The following is a 5,519-nucleotide window of genomic DNA, read 5'->3' as shown; positions in this document are numbered from 1 at the left end:
TCAGAAGAGACCTCAATTCCCTCTTGATGTTGCGAATTTTCTGAGAGGGCAGAAGAAGCTGACATAAGACTGAGTCAATCCGAAAACCCAGGAAGTCTATCACTTGGGTCGGATTCAACAATGACTTCTGCACATTGATAAGGAAACCTAAATCTTGCAGAAGACTGATGGTCCAGTTCAAATGAGACAAAAGGACCTGGGGAGATTGAGCCATCAGTAGAATATCGTCCAGATAAATGATCAACCGGACAATCTTGGATCTTAACCATTCCATCACAGGTCTCATTAGCTTCGTGAAGCACCAAGGGGCTGATGACAGACCGAATGGTAGAGCAAGAAACTCTACAAACTGACCTTTCCACTGAAACTGAAGGAACATCCTGTGGGGAGGAAAAATTGGGATTGACAGATAAGCATCTTTTAGGTCCAGTCGGACCATCCAATCCCCTTCCAATAGAAGATCTCTTAACGTGTATGCCCTCCATCTTGAAATGCCGGTATAGGATCCAGTGATTGAAATCCATTAAGTTCAAAACTAGACGGTGTCCTCCCCCTTTTTTGTCTACTACAAAAATAGGGCTGATAAAACCGTAGGGATGAGGGCTGGAAAACTGTACGCACCTATTTCTCATAAGGCTTGGATCTATAAAAGCTTGATTTTCGAGGGAAAAACACATCTGAATCGGAGGTTTGAGCTGTTTGGGTGTACTGATAAACTCTAGGTGAAAACCCATGACCGTTTGGAGAATCCAAGGATCTCCGGTGATCTTTCTCCAATTTTTTAAGAACAATGCCACTCTGCCCCCAAGTGTGACTTGAGAAAAATTAATAATGCTCACCTGTGAAACTAGTGTCCTGAATGGCACCTTGCTGCCCTCTGCGAGGGCCTCTTCAGAAGCGGGGGCGCCCTCCTCTAGGGCAAGTGGGATAGAAAGTGGAGTCCTGTTCACCATACCAACCACCTCTGTTCTGGGGACTGTTGAATGTTCCTCGGCCGGGCATGCGTCCTCCGTAACGACCGGCCCTGATAAAAAGTACCAGTTTAAAGACTTTTTTAAGAGACATCTGAGCCTTGTCTAGTGATGAAAAGGTGAAACAAAACTTGGCTAGATCTTTAATAAATGACAAGCCAAATAGAAGACCTTCGTCCGAAGGACCCTCTTCAGAAGATGCTAAATCAGATAATTTAGGGTCGATGCGCATCAATATAGATTTCCTGCGTTCAGAAGATATGGCGCAGTTAGTATTCCCTAACTGACAAACAGCTCTTTGAGCCCAACCAATAAGGACATCTGTGTCCACAGGAGATCCTGACTCTTTAGCCAAGTAAGCCATCTCAAGAATCTTAGTCAGGGGACCGGAAAGGTCCAACAGTTTATCTTGACAACTACGCCAAGATCTATCCAATCCTTTTTTGGGATCTTTAGCAAACTTCTTCATAAATGTGACCATGGTTGGGTCTATTTCAGGGGTATCAGAGACCCTACCCTCTAAATCTGGTCTGGGACACTCAGCTTTTAAACGAGAACGAACCTCTTTATCAAAACATTTTCTGACGTTAGTCTGCACATATTGGGCCACCTCAGGAGGAGGAACCCAATTGGAAGCTCTGGGGTGCATAATTTCTGTGGGATCGAAATCTAATACAAGAGAAGGCGGAACGACTTTCTTAGCTTTCTTACTAGGAACTGGAGTTTCCGAGTCGTCCGAATCCTCGGAAGAGGAATCTTTATCTGAGGATGAAGGGGAAAAGGAAACATCCTTTTTCGAACTGTAATTATCTTCACAGCTAGGCTTCTTACGAAGTTTATCAAAGGCGTCTGCATGTGGACCACTAATATCAGTGTTAGGCTCTTTCAATTTTTTTGCTTTTGCTTTTGCCTTTTTACCTTCCGGTTGAGGAGGCTGGCCTTGTACCCAACCTTGAGAGCGAGCATAATCAAAAAGTTGCCCTGAGAAGGGACCTAAAGCTCTCACAAGAGCATCATTAACCGATTGTTGGACCCTAGTATCAAGGGCTTCCACTAAATTAACTTCTAATTGGTTCCCATATTCTTCTGTATAATATTCAGTGTCCTGATCATTCCACTGAGCCATTTTGAAATTAGAAGGGAAAAGTATTTAGGCAATAGTATAAGTATCTGTTTGAATGTATCTAATATTGTTGTAAAATTCAAATAATATCTTCCAGATAACAGGGGGAGTGCAAAAACCCCAAACAGGCAAACCACTGAATGTGCCCACTATAGAACGTGGAGGGAGCTGCCTGAAGGCACTCTAGGCAGAAGCTTAATAATAATTTTACAACCCACGTTCTAATTCTATGAACGGGGCGTCAGGGAGCACTGAGGATCTGGGATTAGGGAAGCCCAGACACACGCGCGCAGCACTCGACGAGTCGATCCTTCCAAAACGAAACGGAGGATCGTCTCGAGAACGAGGTGCGCGCGCGCGCGTGCACGGGGCTATTAAAATGAAGGAAAGAATGCGTGGAGCACACGCAGACTGCTCCCGCTCCCACTCCGCACAATTTGGGCAAGAAATCGGCAAAAAAAGGCCGAAAATCAATAGCACAAGAGCGCAAGAGCACAAAAAGTAAATTGCGCTAAATCGCGACGCAATTTTTTTTACAAACATGCAAGTACAATATACATAAATACACACAATCAGAGTAGTAATATTTAAATGCACTTATCTGCTGCGAAGCAGCAAAGAAAGAGGAAGTGACATCGAGGGTCAGGTGATATATGGACAGAGGTCGCGATAGCTGATTGGACCATGTGACATTGAGTAGAGCATCATGGGATGTTTAGTTTTTGTTTATTTTGTTTGTGATTGGCTGCTATTTTAAGTCAGTAAAGAAAGAGAAAGCATAATTGGAGCCTCCGGTCCTGACATAGAATAAGCTAACCTGCAGCTCCGACTGGGACATTGAGTGCTGCTGTGAGGGGAAACATCACTGACATATGGATGCAACTTATCCACCAATGATAGCCTTGCTGTTGTAGGAACAAGCACAGCCCAGGGACAGCAAGCCTATCATGGTGTATTCATTGTGGGAGAAGCAACGCAGAAGAACTGTAACTGAACGACCACTGAGAGGGAGCCCGTTGTGAAAACAGGAACAGAATTCACATTTACGCTGTGTTGCAACGAACCTAAAATGTGTGTCTTGTGCTGTCCAGCACAATCCAAAAATTGCAAATAATACATTGCGGCACTTTGCTATGCATGACAAAAGTATTTCCGCACCTTATTGAGATGGAAGACCTCGTGGCGCAACGGTAGCGCGTCTGACTCCAGATCAGAAGGTTGCGTGTTCAAATCACGTCGGGGTCATTACATTTTTCTTTATCTGCCCAGTTTTTGTAATTAATTCCGTGTTATAAAATGTGACTTACATATGGAAGAAGAAAGCAAACATAACGATACTACGTAATTTTAACTGTGTTAATTCAGGAGTTATGGTTTATGTTCAGGACCGAGGGATGAGTCGGGTAAATAGCGCAGTGAATACATTTAGAAGTTTTATTTGGTGGGAGCACTGTGGATCGCCTTTATAAAGTCGCATATGCATTAAACATTAGAATGAGGCTCGATGGCATATCGTATTCTGTTGCTGGAAGGTCAGCTTGTAAGCCCATCACACTGAAACCCAACAGCAGAGAATGCAGGAAATGTAAATTATAAACTTGAACTGAAAGAGAATTGAGGAAAGCAAAGAGGGACTTACAGATTTCTTATGGAAAGAGTGACTCCCAAAGCCATTAAAACGTTGCATGATTTACAATGGTGAATTCCTCTCCATACACTACAGATCGCCCAACGGCTTTCTGCCTATGTATAGCTGTGAAAACAGTTCTGTTACATGGCAGGCGTTGGTGGTATAGTGGTGAGCATAGCTGCCTTCCAAGCAGTTGACCCGGGTTCGATTCCCGGCCAACGCAGTTCCATATTTTCTTCTTCCATTTTGCTGCAGTTATAATGACTATTCTTGTCATTGACAATTACATAACTTTGTCTGTTTATTCGTTATAGAATCAATTTCTAAATAAGTATTTAACATGAGCCTCGATTGAAAGACTGTAGCAGCGTCTGTTAAACATGCAGGGAGCCCTGCCTCTATAGCTCTCCTGTTACAGAATAGACTGAGCGTAGTAAAAATTATGAGGTTAGTTGTTTCCAAGAGGGTAAAACAGTGGCGTAATATAACATGAGGTGGGGAGGTCGGGAGGTGTTTGTGGGCGGGTGGGGGGGCTCCGCAACAAAGTAAGTAAATAGAGAGGCCCCTCCCGGACTCGTCAGGAGAGCTCATGCCGGTGTGCTGGCTGGTGGGGGCCTCCACGGGCCCGCTTCTCTCCACCATCCCCCACCCCCCAACCGCCCACGCCCAGCGCGAGACCTGCGGGTATTAATGTTATTCGCCTGAAGTATAGTAGGTAGTTTAGGGGACAGTACTCATTTAGGGGAGTAAGGGAGCGTTCTTCTGTAGTCACCCATGCGCTAATAATATTTAGCAGCATAGGCTAGGGTTTAGAGCAATAGGTAAGAAAAACATACTTTGTGTTACAACAACACTTTGCAGCAGGAAGATTAAACAAACATCGAGAAAGCCAATAGGTCTTGCCTATGCAAGAGCTATTGGCTTTGCCAATGTATTTAAGCCATGTTGTTCACGAGCCTAGCTGCTGTTCAGCATGGCTAAACTTAGGGGCGTAGAGGAGAGTGATGTGGAGTGTTGTAGAGTGGAGTGGCTGAGAGTGTCATATATACTGGAGAGGCGTAGAGTGGATCATGTAGAGGCATGTACAGTGGAGTGGCAGTGTAGAGTGGGCCGGTGTAGAATTAATTGGCATTGAGTGTTGCAGAGTACAGTGGTGTAGAGTGCAGCATCAAAGAATTCAGAGGCGTACAATGCAGCGTCACAGAATGCTGTGGTGTAGATTAGAGTGTTGCATAGTAGAGTGCAGTGGCATAGAGTGCAGTGGCGAAGAATAGAGCAGTGTAGAGTAGAATTGAGTAGAGTACAGCGCCACAGAGATCAGTGGTGCAGGGTAGAGTAGCCTGGCACAGAATTAAGTGGAATAGAGTGGTGCAGAGAAGAGCGGCATAGAGTGGTGCAGAGTATAATACAGTGCCTTAGAGTGCAATGGCATAGAGTGTGGTGGCGAAGAGAGGACTGTTGCAGAGTGAAATGGCTAGAGGGGAATGATGCAGAATTGAATGGCACAGAGTGAAGTGGTCTACAGTGCATTGACATAGAATGAAGAAGGGTAGAGTTTAGTGGAATAGAGTTCAGTGGCATATAGTGCAGTGTTGCAGAGTAAGGTATTGAAGAGTGCAGTGGTATAGTGTGGTTTAGAGTGCAGTAGAAAAGAGTGGTGTTGAGTAGAGTGGCACATAGTGCAATGGCTTTGAGTACAGTGGTGTAGAGTAGAGTGCAGAGGTATAGACTGCAATGGCATAGAGTGCAGTGATGCAGGGTAGAGTAGAGTGCAGTGGTGTAGAGTGGGTTAGAG

The 5,519-nt window shown here is 44.7% G+C and overlaps 2 non-coding genes across 2 annotated transcripts; both read left to right on the top strand.

Moving 5' to 3' along the window:
- The first annotated feature begins 3,267 nt into the window (after positions 1-3,267).
- Positions 3,268-3,339, top strand: TRNAW-CCA (transfer RNA tryptophan (anticodon CCA)). Its single transcript has one exon. It is a non-coding gene; the product is annotated as a tRNA-Trp (tRNA).
- A 536-nt stretch (positions 3,340-3,875) lies between these two features.
- TRNAG-UCC (transfer RNA glycine (anticodon UCC)) lies at positions 3,876-3,947 on the top strand. The gene has a single exon. It is a non-coding gene; the product is annotated as a tRNA-Gly (tRNA).
- The last annotated feature ends 1,572 nt before the right edge of the window (positions 3,948-5,519 follow it).

Source organism: Pleurodeles waltl, chromosome 12 (assembly GCF_031143425.1).
Source record: "Pleurodeles waltl isolate 20211129_DDA chromosome 12, aPleWal1.hap1.20221129, whole genome shotgun sequence".
Lineage (NCBI taxonomy): Eukaryota > Metazoa > Chordata > Amphibia > Caudata > Salamandridae > Pleurodeles > Pleurodeles waltl.
Note: the sequence above shows the minus strand (reverse complement) of the source record. Positions and strands in the feature narration are given on the sequence as shown.